General features: G+C 38.1%; 1 protein-coding gene across 3 annotated transcripts in view; it reads right to left on the reverse strand.

Annotated features, from left to right (window-relative positions):
* Positions 1-12,290: 12,290 nt before the first annotated feature.
* The window catches only part of gpat3 (glycerol-3-phosphate acyltransferase 3), a 20,105-nt gene continuing 19,445 nt past the window's right edge, over positions 12,291-12,950 (reverse strand). For 2 of the 3 annotated variants that reach the window (XM_053649477.1, XM_053649476.1), the window contains exon 13: positions 12,291-12,950. This exon is cut by the window's right edge and continues 930 nt beyond it. The gene's annotated coding sequence lies outside the window, so the exon portion shown is untranslated. The other variant, XM_053649475.1, reaches the window with a different exon arrangement.

Here is a 12,950-nt window from a genome sequence, read left to right on the forward strand (position 1 = left end):
TTAGTTTTGGACTGAAACTACAAAGCTAATGCAGCTAACACGTAAAAGAAGATTATAGCCTCCAGTTTTGCACCACGCAAATGACATGACAATTTATTACACCATAAACCGTTTCATTAAGTAAAGTTAACTCATGAACTCATGAGTCATAAACTCATACAGAAAAATCACTTCAGTTTCTTTTTCCCATTTGATTGTGAGCAATATGTGATCACAGGTGGAAAACACATGAAGGATGCCTTGAAATTGAAAGTGAAAGTAAACCTGGGACATGTGATCATATCAAAATCTATTATTCATGTAAGTAATCAGATGTAAGAAATAATAAAAAAAAAAATAATAAAGAATTATAAATAAAATCACATCCCTTACATGTGAAAAATTAACAGGTGAAAATAAATGAATTGTGTAAAAATCACATGTGAAAATAGAAATGTGCACTACAAGTAAAAAAAAAAAAAGAAGGTCACTACATGTGAAAAATACATGTGAAATATAACGTGGAGCAAAGAGGGTTAAGGGCCTTGCTCAAGGGCCTAACAGTGGCGCATGACCTTCCGATCAGTAACCCAGAGCCTTAAATGCTACGCTACCACTACCCATTGTTGTCACAATGATGTCACAATGATGTCACAATGATGTCACAATGATGTGAATAATAATTTTACAAAGCTTATCTTTCAAACCATTTAGCACCTCAGGAGCAGGAGACAAGACCAACTTTTGTGTTTTAGAATCCACCTCAGTAACTGTGGTTCCTATAGCAGTTATTATATATTATATAGGAAGTTAACCTTCCTAGCAGCAAGGCTGCATGGGTGGAGAAGTATTATCCAAAATTGTTGAAGGCACTGGACAAGGTTTGGATTGTATAGTTAACACGGCTCTTTAAAGTTGCATAGAGATCTGGAGCAGCGCCTTTGTGTGGGGATTCTATGTGTTCTAATTATAGGGTGGACACAGTCCTTAGCTTCCCAAGGAAAGTCTACAGTTGAACCTAGGATTCAGGAGGAACAGTGGGAGTATGTCAGCCTATGTCTGTAGAAGGCCTTTGACTACGTGCCTCAAAGGGTGAGCCTCGGAGTAGAGCTGCTGCCCCTCCATGTCAGTAGGAGCTATTTGAGATGGTTCAGGAATCTTGGGTAAACAAGGATACCACCTGATCAGCTGATGCTAGAGCTATAACAGACACAGTCCACTGGATGAGGACTCCAGTACAGACCCAGGACCCATTTTGTGGAATTGTAGAAAGCCTGTTATCATGTGCCTTGATGTTTGTTGAGGGTGGTCCTGCAGGAGTACAGTGTATCTGAGTCGCTACTTCATGCAGTCTGTACTCTGTATATGAACCCTTTTAAGGTAGGTATAGGATTCTGTCAAGGCTGTGTCTTGTTTCTGGTTTTCATAGACAGGAAATCATGGTTGCAGAGAGGCCTAATATGGGGGAATAGAGGTAACATCCTTGTTATTTGCAGATGATGCTAACCTCTTGACACCATCTGAAGTGGACCTCCAACATTCTGCTGAGTGTGAAGCAGCTGAGATAAAAATCAGGATCGCTGAGTCTGCCATGGTTCTCTCCCAGAAAAGAGTGTGATGCTCCTTTCAGGTGACAGGATGCACCTTGCCCTGTTGGAAGAATTGTCTTGGGATCTTGGGATCCATAGCTCTTTGTTTACCAGTGGGTCCCTACCAGAGAGTCCCTATCCTCATGTATGATCATGAGCTGTGGGAAGTGACCTAAACAAGAAGGTTGGGAGTGCAGGTGGCAGAAATGAGGTTCCTCTGGAGGGTTTCTCACCAATCCAGGAGAACCTCAGAATCAAGCTGTTGCTTCTCTGAATCGAGAGGAGCCAGTTGACGTGGTGAGCTCTATTAGGCACATGCCACGGACCCTGGGGCAGACCCAGGAACTGCTGGAGATTTTATATCTCACAGTTTGCTTAGGACTCGCGGGATTGCCCAAGAGGAGCTGGAATCTGTGGCCAGGGATAAAGTCTGGACTGATCCAAATAGATATTTTTTGATTGAATTATCCAAATAGATAATTTTTGATTGAATAGATCAATCAAAAATTCCTTCATGAAACCAAAAATGCTTCTTCCATTGCATTACTGTAAAAACCTTTTCTGGTATCTATATTTTTAAGAGGTTTCCTGCTGCTTATCTGTTTTCCTCCCGGAAGGTGATTTACCGACTCTAAATTACCCCTAGGTGTAAGAAGAATTTGTGATGGGTTAGGCGCCGGATCCAGCACGACCCTGCCCAGAGAAAGATAATGAATCAATTATGAATCAATGAATCAGTTAATTTATTCTTAAGAGTGTATGTTACCATTCATCTTCAAACTTTAGGCCACACCCCCTACCTGAGACTGAGGCTTGTGTGGGGTGACACCAAATTCTATGCTGAGGAAGAAAATGGTGGAACCCAAACTGTTTATTTTTTATTTCTGTAATGTCCTTTTGTTCATTATTTATAGATGTACAGTGTATCATACAGAGTCAGAGATAACGTCATCAGGTCAGTTTGAGACACTGAACAAATTCAAAGTTGATGTGGGATGATTTACACATGCAGATATAGAGTATCGTGCTAAACAGGAGGCTATGCATAAGCTTCTATTATTTGTTAGCTACATTAACTTCATAACTTCAATGTAAAACTTAAGAAAGTCTTTATTTTTTGAATGTTTAAATTATATTAGGCTAGTTTTTTTTTTAAAAAAAAAAAAAAAAAAGGGGAATGACACATTTTACATTACATTTATAACATCTGGCAGACACCCTCATCCAGAGAGACTTAGATATCTCTCATTTATACAACTGAGCAGTTAAGGGCCTTGCTCAAGGGCCCAGCAGTGGTAGCTTGGTGCTGTCAGAGATTTGAGTTCATGACCTTCTGGTCAGAAGTCCAATGTCTTAACCACAGAGCTACCACTGCCAAGAGAGCCTATCCCAGGAGACAGGGCAGAAGTGGGGTTTGAACCCCCAACCCTGGAGGTGCAAGGTAAACGTGTTAACCACTACACCACCGTGGCCCACATTTTTATTTATACCTACTGTATATTTTATATATTCAGGCATATGTGTATCTTCATAATTTTATGTAATGAGTTTATCCATCCATCCATGCATCTTCAACCGCTTACTCCTTTTCAGGGTCGCGGGGAACCTGGAGCCTATCCCAGGGAGCGTAATGAGTTTATTTATTTGTTTGTTTGTTTGTTTGTTTATTAAAAGCTTGGTACTTGCTTGACGTGTGACATTTTAAACATAGCTTCTGAAACCATCTCAAATGAAGAAACCCATGAAGAAAATTCCCTTTTCGAACATGTGAAGCGCCGATTCTTTTCCTGCCCTCGAACAGGGATTAGGTTTAAACCTCTCTCTGTATTGTTCGATGCGACATGCTCAATTTATCATTAGTTGTGAAGAGAGAACGCATGAGTACACATTCAATTTAGTTCGGATGCTTTCTTCATTCATCACGTGTCCCCATCCATCATTTCCTCCCTTTGATTTGGAGAAAAAAAAAAAACACCCTTTCATAAGTTTAACACAATTAATCACGAGTTTGGATAATTTTCTATTAATGGACCGCAACCATTATATTATTATTTATTTGATTAACTTGTAGAGTGATTTTTTTTTTTTTTTATGGAATGCGTTCGGGGTAAAGCTTCCCACCTGCTCACAGAGCGTTTGTCTCTAAATCTTTTCCTTTGTGGCTATATGTATGTTTTCACACAGAGTCACTTTTTCTTAAACACGCCTGTTGTCTCCATATAACGAGTCCTGACAAATTGGAAAAGTCGGAGCGATGGATTATGTGGTGACCCGGAAACAAAAGCAATCATGGCAAAGGGTGAAATGGTGGAACGGTGAAGCAAACACACACACAGTAATAATTCAAGGTGAAATTCTTCTACTCTGTCAATAAAAATGGTGACTATTTATGACCAGGTTTCAATAACAGGTTTATTTAATGTTCCCATTTTTCTAGTTGATAAGAACAGAACGCTCAAGGCTACACGCATGAAATACTGTTAACGTTAATTCTAATAAATATTTCTAAAAGTCTTTGGAATTTATAACAGCATCGAAACATCTTGAACCTGTTTGTGTTATAATGAAATATACATTAGAATGTAGAAGAAAATAATAAAGAAATAAAGAAAACAAGGAATTGCTTTTCCCAAATGCCCAAAAACAATTAAAGTAAAACAAATCGCTACACTTGTACGCAGGATATATGGATATGCATGACTGTGCAAATTAGTACTGTCCTTCAGATACTTATTTAAATGCAATTGAATGAATACCTGCAGAACTTTAGGGAACACTTTTTCTTGTACTCAAATTTGCATATTTGTCATGACTTTTTAGTCATATTTTTTACCAATCAAAACCATCATTTAATTCAGTTTAATATGTAAGAATATCAGTTGTGTGAAACCATGTGACCATAATAAATGAGCCCTTTCTAAAATTACCACATGTAAGTTCATATTTTTCCTTACTTTTTTCAGTCTTGAATAAACGGTTAATTTAAAGAATTATTATTATTTACTTAACATCCATTCCAACATTAGTAAGTGTTAATGACTGTTAAGATTACTACTGGAAGTTGAACACTTATTTATATTATATGAATGTTATTAACTCTAATGCAGTAAATAATGTTAGTTAAAGGAACCTTGATATAAAGGAATTTCCCGAAATGAAACAACACTATAGCCATGATTGTAATGAGGAAGCGAATGATAACTAAATACACACATAATTATTTCTCAAACTGAATAGTCCTGGAATTGCACCACAAATCAATCAGCTCTGCGTTGAAAGACATCAGGACTCCATCGTGTCTCAATCAAAAAGAGAAAAAAAAAATCGATGCAGCCCAATTATAGCCAGTTTCATTAAGTTATGTTAATCATTCTGAGCTGAAAGTGAGTTGGTGTTGTGTTTCCCCTCCTGGAGTCTCTCAGTACAGTGCAGTGTCAGGATTTCTGGCAAACAGCATTCATTCAGGTACTTATGGAGACAACTCATTGGAAAATTTAGAGACAGGTGATACACTATACTTCACTTTAAGCAAGGAATTAAACACAGTGTACGGTGCTGTTATAGTAAAATAATCAATACCATTACCACCGAAAGTCAATTACTTATATAACTACATGTCCTCCAAGTGTTTTATTTTTACCAAGTGTATACCAATGCAATTTACCAATGCTTACTCTTTTTAACTTATTAAAGACATGCCATACATTTAAATGTTTACATTTACTGCTATGGAACAATCCGCAAAACAAACAAGTTCCTGTTATAATCTCCAATATAGTAGCTACAGTTATCTTTCTCTCTTGAAATTAACGAGACAAAAAAAAAAAAACATTTTGTCATGTTACTGAGAAAACATAAAGCATAAACTCATGAAGACTTTCCCGTGTCTGAAACCTTAAAGTTACAGCTTTACTCTGACTGTTACAAAACAGTGACACTGGAGACTCCTTCCCTGAACGTTAAATAAACATCTCCTCACAGAATACGTCACCATATCAACAATTATACATATTTATTTGTTAAATAACATCATATTTTCAAATCCGTTTGTGTTTAGGTTTAGATTGTCCGGCAAGCCTGCCGTACATGTCTCTATGAATGAGGTGTTACTATAGAAACGATAAGGTATTATAATGAAAGCATTAATATAAAACCTTGATTTGTAGCTGTATTATTGTCAGAGCTGCCGTCATAGAAAACGAATCAACACCTTTGACCAATCAGAATCCAGAATTCAACAGCACTATGTGCAATGTGTAGATAATTCCAACTAATGTAAATTAGATTTTTATACTAAAGCATTGTGAGCTGAAAAGTCACCCAGAAGTAAAAATACAGTCAAAAGCAACAATCAAAAGCACCTTTTATTTTTATTTTTATTTACTTTAGAGCAATTTGGTGTAACTCCATCCCCTGGGTCCTGTCCCCAAACATGTGATGCAGGACTTATAGCAGAAAGCTGGCTGTGATGTGGATGATAATAGTACAGTTCCACTTTGAGCTGCTATTTAATAACATTCTGGAGCTTATGTTGTTTGATGCAACTATATATGAAGATTTAGGTGTGTAGTTATAGAAAAGAGTTTGTGTGATGTAGACATTTACTGCATGTGTGGTCAGGGGGACATTGTGTACATTGTGTAAATCTAGTCATTATTATCTAAAATCCTAAGGCGAATGACATAAACAGTTCTAAATGCTGTTCATCTCTAGTGTTTTCTGTTCTCGATCCTCCAGGTCTCACTAAGTCTTTAATTAAAGCTGTTGGCTCAGAGTACTTGATAATGCTGTGGCTGCTGTGGCTCGTTTTATCGACCGGTGCAAAGGTGACTTTAAAAAATGGCCTATTTCCCATTGTTGTAAAATGTCTTCACAATAAATTCACAGTGTTTGGCTGAGAAACAATAGTGGGTGTGGTTTTTCACAATTCTAGTTCCACAATACTGTATCCTGCGTTTACAATCCTGTCTGTCTATCTACCAATCTGAACCTGTTGCAGGGCTCTACATACTGTAGAACTTTTGGGGGGTTCTCACAGAAAGCATTAGAACCCTTAGAACATTTGAAGAACCCTTAAGGGCACTAGATCTAACATTCTTTTCTAGGAGTGCAGATTTCAAAAGGGGTTCTACATGGTACCTTTTCTGAAAAGCCAAAAAGTGGCACTGTGAGAGGCTTAAACAGTTACAGTCTAACATGATCATATAGTTATTCATCTTAAAGCATATTTACCAACTACTATGCATTATTCAGTGACTACACTCCTCATTGAATCCCTAAATCATTCAAGAGTTCTTTGCATAATTCAAAAAAGGGTTCTACTTTGAATCTTTTCTGATAGGGGAAACACTTCTAAGGTTCTACATAGAAACTAAGAAGAAAGTGGTTTATTTATGAGAACGAGAGGACGAGTCTGTTCTGGGTGTTTAAATCTTGAGAAGAATCAGTAGTATTTACAGAAACAGAAATGAAATCATGCATTAATCAGTATGAAAAACATGTTACAAGCTCAACTTCATCGGTGGCTTAGTGGTTAGCACATTTGCCTCACATCTGGTTAGGGGTTCGAATCCCCATCCACGTTTCCCAATGCGGGGTTTGCATGTTCTCCCCGCCCCACTGGGCTTTCCTCCAGGTACTCTGGGATTCCTCCCCCAGTCCAAAGTCGTGCGTTGTAGGCTGAATGGCATTTCCTAATTGTGTGTGAACGTGTGCAATGGCTTGAAACCCTGACCAGAGAGTCCCCTGCCTTGTGCCACGAGTTCCCTGGGCTCCCCTGCAACCCTGTGTAGGATAAGCGGTACAGAAAATGGCTGGATGAATGGATGCTGAACTTCATACTAGTTTCATTGGCAGATTTGCAAAGAAAATGAACTGTATTAGCTACACTCATCAGAGGCACCAACGATCTCTGCTACTTCCATCCAAGCTTATATTTTTCTTTGCAGCATATCAAAATAAAATGTGTTTACATTGTATATGACAGGATAAGAGGAAACGATGATTGTAAGTTTTTCTTTTATTTTGCACATCAAACTGTAAATAAGAACTAACTGCTTGTAGGAACTAAAGTTGTGAGCGGGGAACTGAAGAAGCATCAGACTATACACACCATAGGATAATCATTCCAAGGAATCATTCGAGCCAAATATCTGGATTTGTTGCTTTTCTGTTTAGCACCAAATTTACATAGAATCTAGAAAATCTCAGTTGAAATGTCACTTTGTCATGCTGTCACTTTTGGTTAGTGTGAACGTAGGGTAAAACGCTTAAGACGCTTAAAACACAAGGCCTTGTGTATAGTATTAGTGTAACCAGGACTACAATAAGAAACTAAACGCATCAGTAGGTGATGTAGAACTATAACAATTTCCACTTAACATAACAATGTTGACGAGTCATTGTAAAATTGATTCTTTTCTGAAATCAAGCCCGGTGTCATTGACGTCCTTTAGTGAACACTTGAGCATGTACAGCTTCCCTCTAGGTGATGAATTTAATGGCGTAGTGTTAGTGCATGATCAAATATTAAGACCTATTAAGGAATGTGTGTGTGTGTGTGTGTGTGTGTGTGTGTGTGTGTGTGTGTGCTGAGATTTCACTCCATATTGATTTGTCCCTGAGAGACACCGTTTCTCGTTCCATCACCATGTCCTGCATTAAGTGCAGCAGGTCCACGTGGCTCACAGAAAGGATCATGGAAGAATGTATTTAAAAAGCATTTCCCTCTCACTAATGGCGGCTGTAGGGCAGAGCCAGGGTCATTTGGGCTCCTGATTAGGTAAAGCACTCAGTCTTGGGCTTAAAATGATGTTCGGTTTGAACTCCATTCTCTGGGAAAATGATCTAATTCAGCGGTTTATTCATATTTACTGAGTGTACTGGCATTACATTTGTATAGATCAAACAGATGCAGAGAAAATCTAATCAAAATCCCCCAGACATGATGGCCAATCATATAGATTATAGAGTCTCTCGTGCATGGAGCAGAACCTTCAGGGGTCACACACATGCTTCTTTTTTTTATGATGTCTTTCTAAAAAATCTATCCGAATCACATTAAATTGGATATAAAGATGTGCAGACACATACATCACAGTAAATGGTGTGGCGGAGCATCGAGGTGCACGATCCCACCTCAACAATCAGGTTATAAAACCGGCTTCGGGAGCCGATTAATAATTCACAATCCTGTTAGCAGAGAACAAACATTTCTGCTCAAACAATTTAAGGGTGCAGGATTGTTATTAAAGCCCATGGATGGAGGGAGGATAGAGAAACCAGAACGTGAGCAGCTGAGGAAGAAGAGAGAGAGGAAAGCTGTGAAATCTAAGCTCTGTGCTAAAGAAGAGCTCGCTGCTATTTCACACTCACTGCTTTCTTTATTAAAGTGCCGTCACAGTAAACACGCTGCATTCATCCCTCAAACTCCTTCTCCTCCGTGTGTGTGTGTGTGTGTGTGTGTGTGTGTGTGTGTTTATACCTTGGTGGGAATTAAATGTTCCCACAAGGATATGTATATCTGATTGTTTTGACCTTGTGAGGGCTGGTTCCAACAAGGAAACCTGCTTGAAAAAAATCAAACAACTAAAATGGTTAGATTTATGGTTAGATTAGACTTATGGTTAGATAATTAGACTTATGGTTAGGTGTAGCATGGCATTAATTAGCTGCATTAGTAATTATGTCAGTGGAAGGTCCTCATAAGAATAGCAAGACAAATGTGTGTGTGTGCGTGTGTGTGTGTGTGTGCGTGTGTGTGTGTGTGTGTGTGTGTGTGTGTGTGTGTGTGTGTGTGTGTGTGTGTGTGTGTGTGAGAGAGAGAGAGAGAGAGAGAGAGAGAGAGAGAGAGCAGATTCTCTCTCAGGGCCAGAAAACTTTCTGAGTTATTTTGGCCAAAGGCTGCTCCAAATCATTAGTCTCTAATGAGTTTATAACGGCAGGCGTCGAAATTGAGCTGTGTGTTAAACGAGTCACTAATATTGCAATCAGTAAGTCAGTGATGCTTGTATCATCATTAGCCCTGAATGACACCAGACGTCTTTGAAAAAAGTGTCAACTGAATCTTTGGAGTCAATTGTAAGCCTGCATTCACTTTGGAGGCGATGTGACGCCACAAAGCGGATGGAATTTGTTCGTTTTCAGTGAGACCTGGCGATTTCCAGTGACCGGTGTTGCCAGCTCTTTTCAGGAGAAAGTAGCTACTGTGGTTAAAAAAGTCAATAGATGTCACAATATGACTGTATAGACTAATTTGCATATTCATTGAATTGATATGATCAATTTTCTCCTCAAATTTGGTCACCTGACAATCCCTAGCCACCATCCAGCTCTCCACAATCATAAGACAACTACCTACCGTGGAGGGTGTAAACACATGGCAGTGTAACAAGATTGGAAGCTATCTGCCCTCTTCCACATACATGAGCTCACAGATGCCCACGATTGGCTACTGTTGCTTTGACTGACAGCAGAGAGAGAGAGAGAGAATGCCATCTCACTCACAGAGAGATCATAGCTAACTTTGCTCCCATTACTCCCAGCCACAGACGGCTTGGGCATCATCGGGCTTTGACCTTGAAATCTCCTGACTGTTGGGTGAATGCTTTTCTGTCATGCCACTCAGGAGCCGGAATAGAATAGAGAGTTATCAGAATAGAAAATAATAGATTATAACTTATTTCTTATAGAAAGAAGTCATCTTTGGTCATGGAACCACAAACTAACTATTTACAACATTCTACAGTTTCTCTCAAGAACACAGACAAAACGAAGCATTGGCAGTGAGCAGTTGGGGAAATAGCCACAAAGGGAAAAAAAAAATTGCAGAATAACTCATTTGAATATTTTATTAATGTATAAAAAATTTTCTCAATATATATTTATATTATGAATTTACAATTTTTACATTGTTACTGTAAATGTTGCCAAGAAGAGAGTCTAAAGCAAAAAGTGGACAAACAGTGGTGATCAGTGAACACTGGCTTTACATATTGGTGAGTTGAGCGAACCAGCTCTTTCGTATATAACCATCAGCTGAGATGTGAGCTGGAGAGCCCTATTGTGTGCAGGACAGTCATTATTATCTACTCAAACAGTCGCTAGTTTTGTTGCTAGACACTACAAGGGTCTAAAAAGTCACCTAATCCAGCAACAAAGTCTCTAAGTTGGCAACACTACTATTGACAACGTGCAAAGCGACCTTTATCAAGTGGGTGGGGCGAGCAATGCAACAAAGTTGAAGAACACTGAACTCGAAGCGAAGCGATTTGGCATTCCCAATGGGAGTGATGGATGGCGGTGTGTTTCTTTTTGTTCCTTGACTCTGAAACATTGTCTGTTTTTTGGTTCCACAAAATCATTCCTACTCACCTCTCCTGACCAGGTCATTGAGACTGTGTTGATACTAAATATATTTGGTCATTTACCCCACAATATAACATTGCAGATATTTTTGCTGTTCACTTTTGGTACATCAGACACTTTAAGCCTGTCAAAACGACTGACTTGTGTGCACAGAGGTTGTCTGTAATTTAGTGCCGAAAGAGTTCAGAGCTGTTATTGCAAATTATCCAGGACATACTGTATATCACACAGACACTGTTCAAAATGTTTAATTAAAAACGATTGGTCTCTCAGATTAGGAAAACAAAACAGCTTGTGAGCATCAATAATTACTTGTAAAATTGAGCACGAATGTGAAGAGTGCTGCTGCAGATTCTTTTACAACACAGAAAATGGCTATAGTGTCAGCGTTTGTTGGTTTGTTGTTATATTGCTTGGCAGATACTCCATTTGCATTTGCATGGTTAGCCTGAATGGTCCCTCATTTAAATGTTAACTGTTAAATTACATCCCATTCTGCTAACCCCGCCCCCCCCGAGCTTGAAAATTATTTACATCTAACTGAACAACTGAGAATGGACAACATTGCACCAGTTTGTAGAAGACTTGCTAGATGTAAGATTTGCTCAAATCTTGGGTGGTCTAAGTCGTACTGTTATAAACGTAAAAATTCTTACCATCATCCCCGGTCTCCCCTACTCCTATATGTAGTCAATCAACCAAGACGTATTCAGTTTTAATTTACCAACTTCACATGATTTAAACTGCATGTCCAAAGAGATTTGACTTGTATGACACACTGTCATCTATAAACATGGACAAAATGACATCACTCTGATAAAGACAGCTCCATCTTTAATCACTTTCTTCCATAGCATTAGACTCAGGTATTGGGCTATAAGTAAAAATTTAGATTATAATATAGAAACTAAAAAAGCAAACATCAGCACCAGACATTATGAGAGAATGAGCTAGTTGACATGGTAGTATTGGCTAAACTGAAAATCAGCATTTCCCATTGTGCAGTCAATTAGGCTGTAATAAAATCTATTACTACTATTATATGTTTATACCTATTGTATTTTAGTTTATTTTGTTTATTTGTTTTTGGGCAAATAGACTTATTGTTATTCGTATTGTGTTGAGCAATTTGCCTCAAAGATTTCTATTGGGATCAGAAAAGTTTTGTTTTACCTTATATAGATTTAGTTGATTTGGATAAAATTGTATTTCCAGTGGATAAATATCTTATAAAAGCAGTGTGATTCTCTTCTTAGCATTAAGCACTAATAAACCATAATTTCTCCTAAACTCAATCCTGTTTGCGCCAATTCTTTGAACGTCAACTCGATAAAACCGGGGTTTTTTTTGGTGGGGGGGGGGGGGGGTGTTAAAATGTTAAAAAAGTGGTTTCCTTTCTTGGTTTAGAGCGACCTCTAGTGGTCTCGTGAAGAAAAAGCCAAACAGGCCCCTAAAAACAAAGCTCTTCATGAAGCGTGACAACAAAAGTGATTTAAGTTGTGATCACAGGACAGATGTATTTGTTACATAACGTACTTGTTACATAATACAACAACACAAGATAACATTTAAAAGAACCTGTGATATTTAAACAGTTCACAAAGGAACAGTAAAAAAGCAAAGAAGACTTCATGTGAATATCAGAGAGCAGCATTTCAGACAGCATGCACTGAATTTAAAATCAAACGTAAACTGCAGGGTGCTCTAAAGAACAAAAAAACAAACAAACAACAACAACAAAAAAAAAAACCCCAACAATGTCCAGCTTTAAAGGAATTACATGTAAATAGTTTCCTATGTAACTATACATGGATAACAAGCATGATGTGACATTCTTTAATTAATTGAAAAACAAAACTGTAATAATTGACAAATTTCTGTGGTATAACATAGAACTAAACATGTGGGGACGTGCTGTTATAGAAAAATAATCAACTTCGGGGTGGTAACAGTAACTCCAAATAAAGTTGATCCAAAAAAAAAAAAAAAAAAAAAAATGTAGCTACGAATACCTGT

The sequence above is a fragment of the Ictalurus furcatus genome, chromosome 18 (genome assembly GCF_023375685.1).
Source record: "Ictalurus furcatus strain D&B chromosome 18, Billie_1.0, whole genome shotgun sequence".
NCBI lineage: Eukaryota > Metazoa > Chordata > Actinopteri > Siluriformes > Ictaluridae > Ictalurus > Ictalurus furcatus.